The sequence below is a fragment of the Pongo pygmaeus genome, chromosome 14 (assembly GCF_028885625.2).
Source record: "Pongo pygmaeus isolate AG05252 chromosome 14, NHGRI_mPonPyg2-v2.0_pri, whole genome shotgun sequence".
Classification (NCBI taxonomy): Eukaryota; Metazoa; Chordata; class Mammalia; order Primates; family Hominidae; genus Pongo; species Pongo pygmaeus.
This window is the reverse complement of record NC_072387.2, coordinates 90,343,941-90,364,040: the sequence shown is the minus strand read 5'-3', so window position 1 is coordinate 90,364,040 and position 20,100 is coordinate 90,343,941. Positions and strand designations below refer to the sequence as shown.

The 20,100-nt window shown below is 34.7% G+C and overlaps 1 pseudogene; it reads right to left on the bottom strand.

Moving 5' to 3' along the window:
- Nucleotides 1–774: 774 nt before the first annotated feature.
- On the bottom strand, nt 775–1,304 carry LOC129011352 (ADP-ribosylation factor 4-like; annotated as a pseudogene).
- Between the last annotated feature and the right edge of the window lie 18,796 nt (nt 1,305–20,100).

The window sequence follows — 20,100 nt, the reverse complement described above, 5'->3', positions numbered from 1 at the left end:
GGAACATTTTCCTGGCTGGTATAAGCAGTATTTAAAAAATCTTCTTTGGCAAGGGAGATAAATAAATACAAATAAAATGCTACACTTTTAAATGAGCAGACTGTCTCAGGAATGACAAAGGTATCAGTAAAGTAGTAAGGTGATAATTTAAAACATTATTTGTTGACCGGGTGCGGTGGCTCACACCTGTAATGCCAGTACTTTGGGAGGCTGAGGCAGGTGGATCACCTGAGGTCAGGATTTCGAGACCAGCTTGGCCAACATGGCGAAACCCCGTCTCTACTAAAACAAACAAACAAAATAGAAAAAATTAGCCAGGCGTGGTGGCAGGAATCTGTAATCCCATCTACTTGGGTGGCTGAGGCATGAGAATTGCTTGAACGCGGGAGGCAGAGGTTGCAGTGAGCCGAGATTGTGCCATTGCACTCCAGCCTGGGTGACAGAGCAAGGCTCCATCTCAAAAAAAAAAAAAAAAAAAAAAAAATTGTTGTGGGCTCAAAAAGCATTCAAATGGGTTTATTTAAAGGTTTCACAATAGCCAGGAATTTATGGTTATAAAATTAAAGGAGGATACTTTTTCCCAGGAGAATTTTTTTAAAACCAAGCATATTGCTAAATAGTAACATCATACCTGGTAAACAATCAAAGGCAACAAAACAAGTTGAAATGCTGTAATAGTCTGCCTAAGGAGTCCCAGAGATTGTATAATAACCAAGATGCAAACTAGTTTTGTTGTAGCAAGCCTAGTTTCAATTGTATCAAACATGTCCTTGGTTAGATAACCAGTTTCACTGAATGTTTTGAAAGCTCACCTGCCAGCCAGTTAAGTCCCTCATACAGAACAGTGCCTTGTATAGCACAAGTGGCTTGAATATACCATGTTCTGTTGCAGAGACTGAATTTGTCTGTCATTTCACCGATGGCCGTAGCATTTGGCAAATTTTGTTTGTTTGCAAAAAGCAACAGCACAGTATCTCCCAGCTCATCTCTGTGAAGCATTTTCTGTAGCTCTTCTGCTCCCTCCTGAATTCTTTCCTAATCATTGCTATCTGCCAAAAATAAGAGCCTGGGTATTCTGGAAGTAATGCCTCCAGGGAGGCCTAATTTTATCTTGACCTTCTCATACCGTGAAACAAATGCTCTTGTATTCTACTCTTCTCATGTTAAAACCATTGGTAGGAATGATAGTGACCATCTCCCCTAACTTTACCTTATACAGAGATCACCTTGACAGCAGCATCCTATCCAACCATCAAAATTAACATCTGCTTCTTGCTGAAGACAGGAACAGAGGGGATGGTGAGGCCCAGGGTGGTAGTGGCACCTGCGATGGGCAGACACAAAAGGGGCGTGGGGTGTCCCCAGACCCTCTCCTTTCATGCTCTCAGAAAACCGAATCAGAGGGAAGAGAAACAGCTCAGGAAGAAAGAGAGCAACAGGGGCGTCTCACTGGCCAACGTGCCCATGAAGCTGCTAGACAGGAATTAGTGGTGTGAGGTCCTGCCGGACGACTGGCGCTTCAGCCGTGCCAAGTCACGCAGCAGCCCAGCCCCTCAGATGTCTGAATTTTATTTGTATTTTACTTTATCTCTGCTGCTTTTAGTAGATGTAGGTGTTCGTGGTGTTATTTTGGTGGTGGTTTGAGGTTTATAGTATACCTCACTAACTTACCACTCTACTCTCATGTAATGCTGTCCTAGTTCATTCCCAGGGTAAGAAATTTAAAACAACATACTTCCATTTGACCCTGCATGGTCTTTGAGTTATTTTTATCATGCATTTTATTTCAATATATTACAAATAACAGGAAACATTATTATTCTTGTTTTAAGCAGTTATCTATTAATGAGACTTAAATAGTCTTTATAGTCACCCATTTCTTTACTACTTCTAATGTTCATTTTTCTGTCATTACAGATTTCCACTTGGTATCATTTTCCTTCTACTTCGAGGTCTCTCTCTAACATTTCTTGTAGTGCAGATGCCTTCATTATAAATTCTCTTCGCTTTTGTATGTCTGAAATAGTCTTTTTCTTTTTTTCTCTTTAGTTATGAAACATATTTCTGCTGGATAATCTTAGGCTGATGTGTTTATTTTTTAAATTTTAGATAAAGACTTTAAAGATATTGATCCACTCACTAAATATTCATTGTTTAATGACAAATTTGATGTCCTGATTTTTGTTTCTATTTCTATGATGAATCTTTTTTTCTGGCTCCTTTAAAGACTATCTTTAATCATTGGTTTTAAGCAATTTGATTATGATGTGTCATGGTATCATTTTCTTTATTTGTGTGTGTACGTGCGTTTGGGCTACCACGAACTTCTTGTATCTTGAATTTATGTTTTTCATTAAGCCAATGTTTTTTCACAGATTTTTTTTTCCGTCACCTCACCCTACCCTGTCATTTTCTGACTGTATTTACATACATTTGGCTGAATTGAGTTGTCCCACAGTTCACTGATATTCTGTTCACTTTTTAAAATCTTTTTTCTTTCTGTATTTCCTTTTGAATAGTTTCTATTGTTACGTCTTGAAATTTACTGTGCTTTTCTTCCGCAAAATGCTGTTAACTCTACTCATTGTATTTTTCTGTTAGGCATTGCAGATTGTTATCTGTTTTAGACTTGAGATGTTTTAGTTTTACCTCTTTCATGTCTGCACTTTACATGTCCAATCTATCCTTTAGCTTCTCGAATATATTGAATACAATTGTAAAAACTATTATTTCACTCTTTATTGATTCCATCCCCTGTCTTTTTTCTGAATCATTTTTAATTGATTTTTTCTCATTATGGCTTACATTTCCTTGCTTCTTTATATTAAGCTTCATAATTTCTATTAATAATTTATATTAAGCTTCATAATTTCTATTCTTTATATTAAGCTTCATAATTTCTATTACATGCATCATGAATTTTATCTTATTTGGGCCAGGATATTTTTTGATTCCTTTGTTCTACAAGGCATATAGGTTAATTGGAAAGCGTTCACTCTTTGGGATCTCTGTCTTAATGCTTTCCTAAGAAGAATAAGCATAGCCTTTCGTCAGGGTTAATGTTTTCCACTACTGAAGCATATTCTTCTGAGTACACTGTCTGATATTCTGTGAATTATGAGGTTTTCTTCTCTAGATATTGGAAACTGGCACTACTGCTGGTCCTTTATAAGTCCGGGACACTGTCACATTTAATGATTTAAGGTGGTTGGTTTCCTTACACACATGTACTGATCAGCCTTCAATTGAACACTTGTGAGATAAATTCTCTGCAGTTCTCTCTCTTTGCTTTTCTTTCCTCTCTCATGCTTTCCTTTGCAAACTCTAGGTGTTTTGACTCCCCTGAGTTTTCGGATTCATTTTCTAAACTCAGGGAGACTGCCAGGCTCTCCCTGGGTCCTTGCTCTGCCCTAAGTTCCAGAAACTTGTAGGCTAGAGCAATCACAGAACTCACCTCATTTGTTTTCTGTCTCACTCACATAACTGCCATTGATGCTTGAGGGGTAATGTCAAGATCCATTGCTTTATATTTTTTGTTTCTTATTTTGTTGTTTTAGTCATGAGGGTAAATCTTGTTTATTTGACTCCATCTTGGCCCAAAGCAGAAATCTCATTATAATTTATTTGTATATGTATGTTTCTCCCAGTACACTGTAATCTCATTTTATTCATCTTTGCCTAATACAGAATCTCACCTAATATTGAACTTATAAGCATTTGTGAAACCGGACCTCTTTTGTTCATCAAAAAGGAATAGTAAATACATTTCAAGTTATATGGCAACTTGAATGGTAGTAGGGACTTCTGTTGGAAAGGAAGCTCAAGTTGTTTTAAATCTAATGGGAAAAGATCTATATTAGAATAGTAATGTCTAAAAGATATGGCTTATAAACCATTGCTTTAAAGACTAGCACTTATATTTGAAAATTTGTCAAAATAATAAATACTATAATGCCTTAGAATAGGTGATAAATTGTACACAATAACAAAGAGTTGACCATTCTGGGTGAGTTGCTAGCAAAATTTATGAACATTACATTAATAATTCAAAGATTAGTCACACTGGGTAACACAGTATTAACCTAAACCAAACACATAAACAGGAACACCTCTAACAATTGGCATTTTACTATTGTCAGAATTTTAAAAATTCCAAAATTTCAACCAAATTTAAAAAGCATTTTGAAGAATTTAGACAATTTATCACTCTTTTTTTAGGAAAAGGGTTAATCTGCTCATTTCCAAGAGTTCGTTTGTGGCCCCATTGACAGTCTCTATTCTGCTGTGCTCAGGAAGAAGGGAGGAAACTCCTCATTATACAAAGTCTATGTGAATAACTTCTCTATATCTTTCTTTAAATTTGATATAGAGAAATACATAAATAAGGAAGAGCAAGTGGTTATATGTCAGACATTTTCCTGAAGAATGTGCCCTTTAGTTCTAATCTAATCTTTCCCCAAATATAGAACTACATTTAGGTATATGCAGGATAATAAAGACATAATTTTACTTTATAAGAAGAGTTCAAATGTATTACTTGTTTAAATAACTTGATGGAGACTTCTGTAATATCTGCCCTCTTTTAATCTCTTCCCATAAATTTGCAACAGTCTACTCCTTACTATATGTATATCTAAGAAATATCCAGTCTTAGGAAAGATACTTAACATTTTTTTCTAAGATAACAGAGTAAGCTGTAGGGAAACCCCACAATCATAAGTAGGCAAAAAGCCTGTGAATGTCTATTGACTTATGAAAGACAACGCCTTGGCAAGAAATGCCTTGTAATCATAGACGTTTAGCTGTTAGAGAAGACAGAGGAAACGAAGACATAATCAGTTTTAGGGTAGCCCCCTGAGCACACAGGCTTAATAAATATGAACCTTAGAAACAATGATCATCGCACGATTTGCCTGTGATCAGACTTGGGGGTGTATATGAATCCTAAACACTTGGTTTCTATGTGACAATAAAAACACAGAACTGCTCTGGAATCAATTAAACTAGAATTCACACTCTTTTGTGACAGGTAATGTACTATTCAGTGCCAGTGGAGGCAGATGGAGCATAGTTTCTGCTCAAAAATATGCAATCTGTTAAAATCTTTTTATAGTATGAGAAAAAAGCCTTTGCCTTGCTCTTAAAACTAATTTAAACCTTTTTAAAATGCATAAGGGAGGAAAAACAAAACAAGGGATATTTATTAATAAAGAAATTGGTGCAAATTGAATATAAGGAGAAGAAAGAAAAGGCAGTTAAAAGTGAATTTGAGTACACTAAGTTTATCCTATAAACTCCTGCTACAAAATTGCAAGAGGCAAGCCACAAATTGGACTGTGCTTATTCCAAAAGCCAAGACAAAGAGGGAAAACTGGCAGCTTTGTCGTTCACAATGCATATAAAATAAAAGAATTACTCAGAAGAACAACTACTTCCAGGGAGGACTTCCTGAAAGAGATTTTTCCTGGGAGTCCTCTTGAAAAAAACACAAGTTGGGAAATTCATGCTAGTCAGCAGGCTTATCCATGGTCCCTTATGGGTGTTCCTGAATCTGCTCTCCTGTCAGGAATCAGGGAAGTGCAGTTTAAAAACCTCTGCATGCACCACTTGCCCTCAAGTGGTCCTGAGAGAACAATCTCTTACTTGGTTTTATGGGGGCAGTTAATCTCAAAGAAATGACGGAGAGAAACTGCACCGGATTCATGTTTTAAGGATAGAGTAAATGGTTCTTCAATAATTTATGCTTCTCACAAATATTGTGCCCAGTATATTATAGTCACATAACTTTTTTTCAAAGAATAAACAAGTGCTCTGAACTACCTCTTCCTCTGCTGCTATCCCATTATAGCCATTATAAAAAGGGGCAATAAAATCAAATAAAATATAAAGTAAGAAATTAAACTATAAAATTAATCAAAGAGCATAAGTATTACAAAGAAAATGCAGTAAAAGGTAAAAAGAAAGGTAAATAGTAAAGTAGAAGACAAAAAATAAATTGAATAAATAAAATAATATAGAATAAATATAACAAGATAAAGTAAAAAGAATACAAACTTTCTGAGGAGAAATGTAAAGAAGAGGTATAAAATGAAAGAAGTGAACAATAAAAAAATTAAGAAGTTTTTTATTAGAAAGTAAAACAATATTTAACAAATGAACAACAAACAGCATTCTTCACAGCAGTGAGATAAAATAACTTTACAATCTTTACAATCTTAAACTACAAAGTGAGACTTGTTCTTTAAAAATATGAAAGAATATAGGAAATAAAAAAGGAAAAGCAAGGGATATGAGTTTCTGGAACGTGCTGATAATGAAGAGTCACAAGGCAGAACCATAAGTAACTTTTTTTGTTCTGGTCACTAAGTTAGTCTCCTGAGTGCCTTCCAGACCACATAGTCCTTTGAAAACAGGTAATGCTTCAATCAAAAAGCGAGGCACTTTCTTACTTCAGTCACTACCAAGTCATTTCTTGCCATTCTTCAATAAGCTCTGGTTAATAGTCAACTGTAATTTTTGCATTCTAAATTTTTTAGAAAAGGAAAAATGATAATTCGTACCTGTTATCTCGAAATATCTCTTCAACATAAAGATCAATTTTTTTTCTATGTTTTGTCTTCACAACTCTGATATTCTTGAGTTGTTGACAAAGTCATCATTGAGTTTTTTGGCGCCACTCACATAATAGTTGAATTTTTATCTGAATTTATTTTACAATCCGATGAATTTTTTTATTTTTTACTTTTACTTTCAAATTTTTTACTCTTTTTACTCTTATGTTTATTCTTTAATTTTTTGTGAAGAGGCATGATTAGATGAAACATTTAATCTGAAATGTTAAAATTATATAAAAGACCTCAGAAATGTTCACTGATTTGGGACATATAGAAGTAGATATTCATTTTCTAATAGGAAATTTAAACAAGTTCTCTGGACTACTGAAACCATCCATTTACACTGGCACTAATATATACATAATTTTAAGAAAAATGTAGATACATTTCATGAATAGTAGATGTGATGATTTCAGGTATTCTACTTGTTAATACTAACAAACAATTCTGTATGTATTAACTCTATTGTGATACAAATACATAATAAGGAAGTTAACTAAACTGTTTACATATATATAAGAGTAAAGCCAAACGATCAAATAGGTTTTTTATAAAATTTGTGATGCTATTAGAAGACATGCTGGGAATTTTATGACCTCTTCCTCAGGGACCATGTTTATCTTTGTTAGGCATCATACCTTTAACAATTATGCTTATTGAGTGATCTATGTGCATGTTCTTGCCCCTGTTCAAACAAACAGGCTAGAGCTTGTGGCAACATGATGACCTTACAAGTACAAAATACACACTCCTCAGGCATATTTGAGACATTAACTGTGAGAAGCAGAAAACCCAGCTTTGTGTAATCTGTCAACAAACTAATAAATTACTTTGGCCAAGGGAGGAAGTCTTCCTCCCATGACCATCTGCACAGGGGAATAGGTTAGTAATTAGAATTTCAACAAAACTGAGGGTTTGGACAAGATAAGCAAAGGCTTGATACGGAAAGTTAAGGTCCAATCCTTTTAGGAACCTATTAGCACATCCTTAACATTTTTTGGCATTCTATCTATAAATATTAAGGGATTAGCAAGAAATATGATCAGGCAACAGGAATGCCCACTTAGGGCCCTACTCTGAATTCAAAGTACAAAGTATAAAGTGACATTTCTACTGTGATTAAAGGGAGTTTTACTTTGAAAACAGAACCAGACTTGGGTACTTTCTTGATTATTGACTCAAACCCAAATTTACCTACCTGTCTTGCAAAAGATTAGCTATTTAATATCTTTAGTATATATTTTGGCTAAAGAACTGGAGTTAGGAGGCCTGGATTCACATCTCAGTTCTTACACTTAAGAGCTATTTGACTTTAGTAGTGCCTCTTTCATAAAGAGCATCCCACATACCCCACCATAGCAACCTGTTGGATAAGCTGACCGAAAAGGAAGGCAAACAGCCCTGGACTTGGTAGAGAATAAGATGAGACTTTCTACTTACCTGCTCCTTTGAAATTTTGCATTTGGCTTCTTCTAAAAGTCAACATTGAAGTTTAGACTATGAGCTGATAGAATGAGGACTGAGAATCCCAGAGATACCATTCTTTGTCATGTGATATGCCACAGTGCTATGTTCTTGGTTGACTTTTATGCTCCTTATGTATGTAGGGTGCAAATGATACACCAAATTGCAGAGCCTTCTTAAATCAGACCAGAATCATTGACAATATCCTCAGACCTACCACAACAAATGCTGTAAAGTACATATATGTTTATACTGAATGACTTTTGGGAGTATGTCTAAAAACTTGGAACTGAACCTAAGTTTACTAATGAGCCATAACATGAGATTCATCAATTGTCAGCATAAAAAATGTTTCTGGGTAATGGGGAGACTAATCATTGCATAGAATTGCTTTTTATACACAAACACATATTTAATTTTATCCTTTGAGACTTTTTTTATAATCAAAAATAAAACAGATATAGCAAGAAAATAAAAATGATATGCTCTGTGAGTTATAAAGTAAACATATCCACGTTGTAAAAATTATAATGAGGAAAGATTGCATATATACATATCTAACTACGAGTGAATCCATCCCGTTCCATTAATTTTCCTTAGTGAATGAAGATTAAAATGAGTATTCAAAATAATGAAGAAAAAGCTTTGGATAAAAATATCTGAAGACATCCTTCATTGCAGAAAATTGAAGATCTAGGATAAGGCAGACTTCAAGAAGAATAATGTTTATCATTTAATTTAGATAAACAAAAATTCTATCTTTGCAAAAGTATTCATCTTTTATTACAAATTGCCAAGGTCAAACTCAGTTCAACGTGCCTTTCACATTTTAAGGCCAGTCATATTTTAAAATGTCTCTTTGAACAATAAATTTTCTTCCCTGATTTTGTATATCTTTTTAAGATTTGCCTTTCTTCAGGAAACTCTGCCAAATGTGTTGAGAATATGAACCTAAATTACAAGGCATTCTATATGTGTTTAGAAATATAATTTTTTTCTGATTTCCCTGCAACTTTAATTACACAGTATTTCCAATTCTTTTTCATGTCATTTACAAATTTATTCTCATTTTTGTTCCTGAGGAGCCAAACACAAGCCAAGCATGAACTTTATCAACAACCTTTGTCTACCTGCCTTTCTCGTCTTCCCCTCTCACCCAAAACCCATTCCTTATCCTTGCTCCAGCTTTCTATCTGTTGGTCTTATAATGACTGCTAGATTTGAATACTGTTTTCTGAGTCTCTCTCAATTTGTCACTCTTCAGATTCAGGTTTCTGCAGTGATCTACTGGACTCCAAAATTTCTCCTGCTAGTTTTCCTTCTCTCCCTGTCTATGGAGAACCACTAGGACAGAAATTCTGCTTTGGTGTTGGTACAATCTAGTTTCCAGGTCTAGGCCTCTGGCATTGCTCCAGGAGTGGATCACTAAGCATCAACCAATGACAAAGAGAATCTACTTTGTTCAGCGTTGCTGGAAAAGGAATTTGTCCTACCTCAAAATTATTAGCCCAAATAACTCCTAAATATTCATCATTGTTAGGGGCTATAATAGTTTCCTCTACTCATTAATTGTGAATTATAGCACCTACCTATTTTGGCATCAATCATGAGTGAACTTGCCATTTGATGCATTTCTAAGGCAACCTGTTTATTCAGGCAAGTTTTTCAGCAGATACATTACTTTAGATTTGTAACTATTCTATTCTATTCTATATTCTCTATTCCAAATGTATCATTCACGTTATTCAATATACACATTCCTCTTTATTTTAAGCACTGTGCTAAACTTTTTGTATCTGATTTTGGTATTATTCCTAATTCACAGATAAGGTAACTGAAGCTCAATGGAGTTAAGCAAATTTCCTAAATTATCAAGATATTAGTGAATAGAATTTGATTAAAAGCCATATCTCTCCAACTCCAAAGTCTGTTCTCTCTCAACATACAGCATGCTACATGAAAATTCAACATATTGGGCTGGGCGCGGTGGCTCATGCCTATAATCCTAGCACTTTGGGAGGCCGAGTCAGGTGGATCACCTGAGGTCAGGAGTTTTAGACCAGCCTGGCCATTGTGGCAAAACCCCGTCTCTACTAAAAATACAAAAATTAGCCAGACATGTTGGCGTGCGCCTGGAATCCCAGCTACTCGGGATGCTGAGGCAGGAGAATCGCTTGAACCCAGAGGGCAGAGGTTGCAGTCAGCTGAGATCACACCATTGCACACCAGCCTGGGAAACAAGAGCGAAACTCCGTTTCAAAAAAAAAAAAAAAATTCAACATATTATAACATGTACTATAGTTGAAGTTAGCTGCAAAGTGCAAGAGAAGGATTGAGGAAGGAGTGATTAAATTTCTTTTTTTTAAGCAAATTTTTGCTAAGTACCATCTAAGTGCAAGTACTTAATTATGCTTGGGAAATAGACTGGTGACCAATAAAAAACAGTGCCTGCCTCCCTGCAAGAACGTATTTCCATTAGTCCCTCTCAAATATCCCTCAGTGTTTCCTCAGTTTCTCTTATCCCACAAATATTCTGGAAACTAATGCTCCTTTTTCTAAGGACACAATTGCTCCTTAACAGCATCTGTGCTTCTACCCATCCTTTCAGCAAAATTCCTTTATATCTTTTTAGGTTTGCAGTAAATGGACAAGGCAATAAAGCTGAAAATTTGTCACCTAAATTTATCATTTTTAGCCATCTTTTCCTCTAGTCTAAGGCAGGTCTAGTGTCTAAGATCTACATATTTAAAATGCTTTTTGCTGTTGTTGTTTTTGTCTTTTGTTTTTTTCCTAAAACCATCTGTAGTGAGCCAATTGCTATTTCCTAAAAGCATTTAAACTGAGGAAAACTCAGGACTTGACAAAACCCCCAAATATCTTTTAAAAGATCCTTAACCCATTCCAAACCCTCAATGAGGAACATGCATTTTAAATCCCCAGGCCAACCCTGGATATCCTTGAATTTCCAAATAATAACTAAATTTAGTAGTGATCTAGGTATGTGGTCATATGCAAAATATTATTGGTTTGTGACGCTGTCATCCAATCTTTTATTGATTTATTATCCTGCTCATTGCTGGACCATTCTTGTTTTAGGGGCTCTGAGTCAAAACCATAATTAAATCTGTATCATTCCTGTGTCTGACCTCAGAGAACTCTTTTTCTCAATGAACATTTAAAATTTGGGATCAAACCACAGGCAACTTGAATCCTATGTTTAATCTTTCACTGTTTATTCTAACTCTCAGAAAGACAACACAACAAATAATGAGGCTTTAGTATATGTTGCAAACCTTATTTGCATAAGAATAATTTAACAGAATAACACTTTGTTACACATGCAATACTTTAAATGGTATTCTCTTTTTTTAAGGTTATGAAACAACCACACTGAAATAAGCTAATATACATGCTTCTACATTTTCTTGTAATTCATTTTTTCCCTTAACAGCTGAGGTCAAATTCCAAGCATTACTTTTATATATTTTTCTCTCTTAAATAGAGATTTAAATCACTGTTTGACTTTATTTGTTCTTCATTAAGTGTTCTTCTTAACAAAAGCACCTTGCCTCACAAGCACACAAATTTAATCATTTTAACTTACAACATAAATTAATATCTAGGACATGTCAACTGAAAATCTTAGTTATTTCCAAAAGCTGCAGGTGCTATGAAATACAGCCAACTGGAATTCATCTTCCAGAGAACACTGAGTATTACAAAACCTTGCAGGATTATTTCCAAAAAATGTTTAGAAACTAGAAGAAGACAAAGTTTACCAAGTACTTTAACTATCACTTAAGTTGACCAAGTTTAAATATCGTGAACTTATTTTTAACCCTAAACAACATAAATTTTTCCAAAAACATTTGTACTCATCTATATTATTCCTGGTAATTATCCTGCCAGGAAGAAAATTTGGAATGAAAATATTTGAAATCTGGAATTAATCAGGCAGCTTACCCATCTAAATTCTGACCATCAAGATAAAGATTTTCAGACAAAGTTATTCATTCTAATTGGTCAAATTCCAACCAGTTCAAACTATCAAATAAGATGTTATCTTTGTCTTATCCTCACAGAAAACATTAAGTGTATATATTTTATCTCAATTCCAATATTGTCTTCACATGTACTCAATGCCTAATTGAAGATAAATGTTAATAAAACTATGTGGAATGTTAAAAACTCCAATATGTGTTCTTTTTTGCCAATCATGAGAAGTTGCTACACTGTTTATAATTACTCTATGTTTGAAACACAAACATTTGGACATAGTTTCTTTGCCAAATAGGGCTTGCCTGTAAAGATTATATACTGGGATAACTTTATTTGGAAAAGATACAATGATAAGGGCCCATGCTATTTTAGTACTTACTAATCTGTTCTTGGTTTTTATTCAACTATGAAAAGTTTACATAAAAGACAGGAAAAAGTAACAGATTTTTTAAATTATAGACTACAGATAAATCTAAATTTGAATTTAAAAGTTAATAATGTAACAATGGTAATAAATGTTTAAGGACATTTTAACTCAAAATCATTTAAGGGCAAACCAAACATAGAATGATGAACTTATTCTATAGTGTATTAAATTATCTTTATATATAGTTCTAAATATTTTAATACATACTATACCAACAAATTTAAAATCATAGCTGATGAACAATCAGGAGACAGAAGTCACACTAGTTATTTTATTTATTTTTACCTGTTTTAACTTTATTTAGAAATAATTTCAGACATATACAAAGTTGCAAATATAGTACGAAGAGTTCCCCGAAACCCTTTTCCCAACTCGTTAACAAATGTTGACACACTGCATAACCATAGTATAATTATCAAAATTTAAAAATTAACATTAATATAATAATATTGATTCATCTGGATCTTATTCACCTTTATCAATTGTCTCACTAATTTATTTATACTGGCCTAATATCTAATCCAGCACTCTTCATTGCATTAAGTTTACATTGCTCCTTAGTCAGCTTGAGTATGTGTCATACATATTTGGCAAGAGGACCACAGAAATTTGTTGCACCCTTCTCAGTGCCTCATGTCAGATATAGGATGACATGTCTCATTATTGGTGATATTACATTTGATAACTGTTAAAATGAGGTTTGCCAAGTTTCTGTCCCATAATATTAGTATTTTCATTTTTATTTAATAAGTATCTTATGGGCAAATACTTAGAAATACTGCAAATATTCTGTCTCTCATAACACCTTCCCCAACTAATTTTGGTGCACATCGGTAATTCTTGACTACAATGATTACAGTGTGTGTCTGCAAACCAAAGAAAAAAGGTGATTTTTTTTTGAGATGGGGTCTTGCTCTGTTGCCTGGCTGGAGTGCAGTGGCGTGATCTCAGCTCACTGCAACCTCCACCTCCTGGGTTCAAGCAATTCTCTGCCTCAGCCTCCTGAGTAGCTGGGATTACAGGCGCCTGCCACCACGCCCAGAAAATTTTTGTATTTTTAGTAGAGACGGGATTTCACCATCTTCGCCAGACTGGCCTTGAACTCTTGACCTGGTGATTCACCCACCTCGGCCTCCCAAAGTGCTGGGATTACAGGCGTGAGCCACCATGCCTGGCCAAAAAGGTGATTTTAATTTCAATTATTATTTTTGTATTTATATACTGAAATGCTACTATTGAAAATAGTTATTTTTTCCCTCTACTATATATTTATCTATTCATTATTTATACCCCCAGTGCAATCTAATGGATATTTACTTTGGTATATAGGCTATAAAACATTACTATCAGCAAGGCACAGCAGCTCACAGGTAACATAGCTCAACTCTGTCTCTAAAAACAAAAATGAAAACATTACTAGCACCATTATTTTGTGGCTAAAAATGTTCTAGATTTGGCCACTGGTTGCTTTTTGAAGCCGATTCCCAAGTGCCTTTGACATGGCATCATCATTTTAAAGTACTTTCTTCTTTTCTGGAACTATATGATTGATGTTTCAGGCTCATTCTGTGCTTTCTCCTCTTGCCTCAGACCTAGAATCATCTATTTCCATTTATTGGAAAATGGTATTTATAAATGAATATCTCAGCATTAGATTTGCACACTGCTTTTTAGGGACAGTTCTTTTAAGAATAATCTAAGCCCAATAATAAATATAAGTAAGCACATACATGCATACACAGTTAGACCCATAGCCGACTGTATATATTTAAATTAAAAAAAAAAAAAAGAAAAACCACCATGACTACATATTGGTGTTTTTGGTTCCAGTACAGTTCCACAAGGGTCATCCTGGCTTTGCCTCCTTCCTTCTTTTAATGCCTGCCCCATCCAGCAAGAAATCAGCTTTCATTATCCACAATATATTTACCGGTTTGAATCAAGTATAGAAATCTGATGTCCTTTAACACTCCCTTTACCTCCTCCAATCATAATTGTCTTAAATATTTTTTATACATTTTAAATCATGTCAGTGGTATAATTTTTGTTTCAACCATGAAACATAATTTAATACATTCAAGAGAATAAGGGAATGTATTTGCACATATTTTTGCTCTTTCCATAGTTTTCTTCCCCCTTGGTATTCAAAGATTCCATTTTTTACATTTTCTTTTGGTTGAAATAACTTCCCCTAGCTATTCTTTTTGGTCTGCTGGTTACACATTTTCAGTTTCTCTGTATCTGAGAATGCCTTGATTTTTCCTTAGTTCCTGAATAATACTTTTCCTGAATGTAGGATTTATGGTTAAATGCTCTTTTCTGTCAGCACTTGAAAAATGTTGTGCCACATGCTTTCTGGCTTCCAAGATTTTTGATAAGTCCACTGTCATTTAAGTTGATTCCTTTTAGGTAAGGTATCTTTTCTCTCTCACGGCTTTCAAGGTTTTTTTCTTTGTCTTTAGTTTTCAGAAGTTTGACTATGATGTTCCTTGGTGTGGATTTCAATCTATTTTGTTTGGTGTTCACTCAGCTTTTTGAAATTGTATGTTTATGTCTTTTGGCAAATTTGGAAAGTTTTCTGCCATTATTGTTTTGAGCAGTTTTTCAGTCATTCCCTGTTCCTCCTCTCCTTATGGAAATCTGATGACACAAATGTTAGAGCTTTTGTTATAATGCCACAGATCTCTGAGGGTTTGTTCAAGTTTTTTTTCAGTCTATTTTTTTCCCTGTTTTTCAAATTAGGTTTCTATTATTCTGTCTTCAAGTTCAATAGTTATTTTTGTCCCATCCATTCTAATGTTGATCCCATTTTTTTATTATTTTATTTTTTATTTATAAAATTTTCTTTTTATTTTTTTTTACATCTTTCATTTTTTGCTTACAGTATTATTTCATGTGTGTTTGTAATTGCTCATTAAAAATTTTTTGATGGTTGCTTTAATATCTTTTTCAGATAATTCCAAACCCTCTGTTACCTTGATGTTGGCATCTATCGCTTGTCTTTTATTATTCTATTTGAGATCTTCCTGTTTCTTCATAAGAAGGGTAGTTTCTATTGAATCATATATTTTGACTAATATCGTATGGATTTCTGGGTCTTATTTAACCGTCTATTTTAGCTGTCTTCTTTTGATACCACTCCAGCAGTAGAAAAAGGAATGCTGCCTCTTTACTAGGTTAAAAGTTTAGGTTCCCCAGTCTGACTTTAATGACACACAAGTTTGTGGGGAGCTCCTTGTTACTCATGGATGTGGTGACAATTCTGGCTCTCAACCAAGCAATCACTGTTACCTCTCAGGCTTGCTGGAACAGAAACTCTTTGTTACTTCTTCCTGTGTGGCTTCTACTGACACCACAGAGTGGGTGGCCTCATTACTGCTGGGTGGTGGTGAAAGTCTTGATTCACCTCAAGACTTACTCTAACACTCCAGCAAGTAGAGGACAGGGCAGCTTATTATTGCCAGATGGGAAAGGCAGTCTACCCTTTCAGGAATATTTTAAAATTTATCTTATATAGGTTTGCCTATTTCTCATTTAGTTTATCCTAAATTTTTACTCTTCTTTCTTGCCAATATAAGTGAAGTTTTCCTTACCATTATAACACCAAATTGGTTATTTTTGTGTGTATGAAAGCTATTAATTGGCTCCTGAGTTTCTTTGACATGGCATCATCATTTGTAAGTACTTTCTTATTTTTTGGAACTATATGATTCCAAAAATTTAATTTAATAAACTAATTTTATATTCAACTATCTTATTGGAGACTATGAGCATCCTTGCCTTGTTTCTTATCTTAGTGGAAATAGCTCTTGTTTCCTCATTAAGTAATAAACTTTAGAACTAAATATAGGCATTATATCACACCAAGAAAAGTTTTCTATTATCTTGAGTCTTTTTAAAAAATCAGGAATGAGTGGAATTTGGGGAGACTTTTGGCATCTATGAAGGTTTTTTCATATGTCGTCATTATGTGAGATATAATAGACTTACTTGAGCCAACCTTGAATTCCTATAATATATTCAACTTGGTAATAGTGTATGATTCTCTTAATGTGACTTTGAATTCTGTTTGCTAATACAATATTTAGTATTTTGCATCAATATTAATAAGATATATTGATCTTCAATATTTCTTTCTTGTAATATCTTTGTCAGATTTGGGTGCCAATGATATATTTGGTCTACAAAAATAATTAGAGAAGTTTCCATTCATTTTCACATCTCTGGGGGAGTTTACAGCACATTGAACTAGCCAGAGACAAGTAAACTAGAGTCATTAAAATTACAACAATTAGATTGACCTAAGTCCCAGTAGTGAAATTGGGCCAAGAAGAATATTATAGAAACCTGAACAGAATCAGCAGTATTCCAGGAAGACAGGAAAATCTCGAGCTTATCTGGCTAAAACATTGAAAAAAGCATTAAACACTTGTTTGAAGTAAGGATTTCTTAATGATGTAGATTATCAATATTGTGGCAGCTCATATCTCCTTGATTGATCATCCTATATTTATATTAACCAGTTTACACTGAAAAACATGATTTGATTAGATGAGACTTTGAAAAAGGTAAGAACAGCTTTTCCTTTTCTATCCAAGAGCTTTTAGTATTTGCATACAAAGTTAGGGTCATATCTTCTGAACAGATTATAGGTAAAAACTCTTGGATTTCTGCTTTAATTTATAATATTGGACATAATAACAAAGGTATAAGCAAAGACTGCAACCAAACACGTAATGCCTTTCTTGATATCCATTCGCTTCATGGGTCACATCAAACACACTGACAGTGGGATTTACTAACTTTACTAAACATCATTTTCATCATGTATAAAATGGAAAAACTACCAATCTACTTTATTTATTTATTTAGAGACCTAGTCATGCTCTGTTGCCCAGGTTGGAATGCAGTGGCATGATCTCGGCACACTGCAACCTCCGCATCCCAGTTCAAGTGATTCTCTTGACCCAGCCTCCCGAGTAGCTGGGATTACAGGCATGCATCACCATGCCTGGCTAACTTTGTGTGTGTGTGTGTGTGTGTGTGTGTGTGTGTGTGTGTGTCTGTGTGTTTAGTAGAGATGGGACTTTGCCATGTTGGCCAGGCTGGTCTTGAACTCCTGGTCTCAAGTGATCCACCCACCTCAGCCTCCCAAAGTGCTGGGATTACAGGCATGAGCCACTGCACCTGGCCCTATCTACGTTAGACATGAAACCTGAGATAATTTGTGTGAAAGCGGTTAAAAATATTTAGCTTACAGCAGGTTCTCACTATGCTATTGTCTAACATTCTTAAATAATCAGAGTCATTTAACATTCTTAAATAATCAGTCACCAGTTTTAGGTGAGGGTGGTGGAGGTGGGTAGTGATTACAATGGAAAAGCTCTGTATTAAGTGGTTTCCAGCCACTTGTCCCTTCTGAGATCTCTGAATGCTATAAGCCAAGTTAATATCTTCCCCTCCTCTAAGCCCAAAGCAGGAAATTGGAGTTTTCTTTGGCGAATCTGGCCTAGGAAAAGTGACTCACAAATACCAATATGTGTGGGGTTTACAATAAAATATTTACATCCACATTTGATTATTTTACTATGTAGACATGAAAACGACCTGTTGAAATGTTTTGCCCTACTCCAAACAAATGCCCCAATGTAACATTTTAGCACTTCATTCTTTTTTTTTTTTTTGAGACGGAATCTCGCTCTGTTGCCCAGGCCAGAAGTGCAGTGGCGCTATCTCGGCTCACTGCAAGCTCCGCCTCCTGGGTTCACGCCATTCTGCCTCAGCCTCCCAAGTAGCTGGGACTACAGGGGCCCGCCACTGCGCCCGGCTAATTTTTTGTATTTTTAGTGGAGACGGGGTTTCACTGTGTTAGCCAGGATGGTCTCCATCTCCTGACCTCGTGATCCGCCCGCCTCGGCCTCCCAAAGTGCTAAGATTACAGGCGTGAGCCACCGCGCCCAGCCTAGCACTTCATTCTTAAAAGTGATTGGATGCACAAGGGTTGATAGACATGCAAGAGCATGAAAGACATACCAATACCAATGAATTTAAAAAAGTAAAAATTGGAGAAAACGGAAGAAATTCTGGAAAGAAAAGAAAATTGTACACAATACCAGCTACTATTAAAATTATTGGGGAAATAAGGACAATTTAAGTTGCATTGAAAAACTAGGATGTAATTTTAAAATCAGAGAACAACAAAAGCCTTATGATTTTCTATTGAAAAATAACTAAAATGGTTAGAAGTTGTCAAAGAATTATAGTAGAAACTAGGTATTATGATAAATACAAAAGAGGAAATAAAAATATTTAAAAATTACCAATACAAGGCATACAAAATCCTCAATATAGAGCACGCAAAATCTAACTACAAGAAGATTCAGAAATAGAAAAAGAAAAAAATAGAAAATTATTAAAGAAGTAATCAAGGAAAACTTCCAAAACTGACAGCATAAACTTTCAAATAGAAAGGGCTCACTAAATGCTCAGAATAGTAATAGAAGACAAAGCCACACCAAGGCAAATTATAGAACCACAAGTAGAAAGAACAGATCCCAAAGGCTCCCTAACAGGAGAAAAACGTTTACATACAAAGGAGGAGATTGATTATGATGTTAGAGTTCTCAATAACAACACTAGATGGCAAGCAAAAAGGAAGCAACATCATCAACATTCTGAGGAAAAGCTATCTCCACTCTCAGCTTCAGCACTCCATCAAGCTACTAATTAATCATAAGTATAGATGAAGTTCAGACATGTCAGCGTAACAAAGATTATCTCACTCGTGCTCTTTTAAAGGAGACTGAAAGAAGACATACTCCCGAGAGAAGCATACCAAGGAAGAAGCCACAGTTTTCAGGAAATAGAAGATCCAATATAACAGAGCGACAATGATTTATGGTGAATGAAAGCTTCAAGATGAAGCTGTGCAGCAATGCTCAGAGAAAAATCAGTTTAGGTGAGATTAGACAGGAGAACCCACGAAAAATTTCTCAAAAAAAAAAATGCACTAAATAAATTGCCCATTATAGAATTAAGTTTTACATCAGCAGTGAGGAGTTTGTTGATAAATTAGCACTAGGAACAGGGAAAATCAAGCAGAATAAAAACAATTGTTAAATTTAGAGGAAACAAGAGAGTGATGTAAAAGCCAGAGAATCATGTTGAAAGACTCAAATTTAAATAACATAGCTATAGTTTTTAAAATATAAAGATTAAATATTGATCAAACTAAAGTTGTTACATAAGAATATTGAGGCTGCTTTGTCTATGGAGTAGCCATTCTTTTATTCCTTTACTTTCTTAATAAACTGGCTTTCAGAAAAAAAAAAAAGAAAAAGAATATTGACTGAATTTGTATTAGGTTATTTACCAGGGGATAAATAAGATAAAAGTGAACTAAATGTATTTTCTATAATAGGAATTCATTAGGTATTGTGTAAAATGAAAACTCAAAATATAGTCATTTTAATGTACTATTTAGACATATAGAGGTGAATCCTAGACTTAACAGCTAAATTCACAGATAACAGATTTTAGAGTGGCCAAAATCAGGGCATGCAGGAGCTGGACGAAGAACTGCTAGAGTTTAAGATT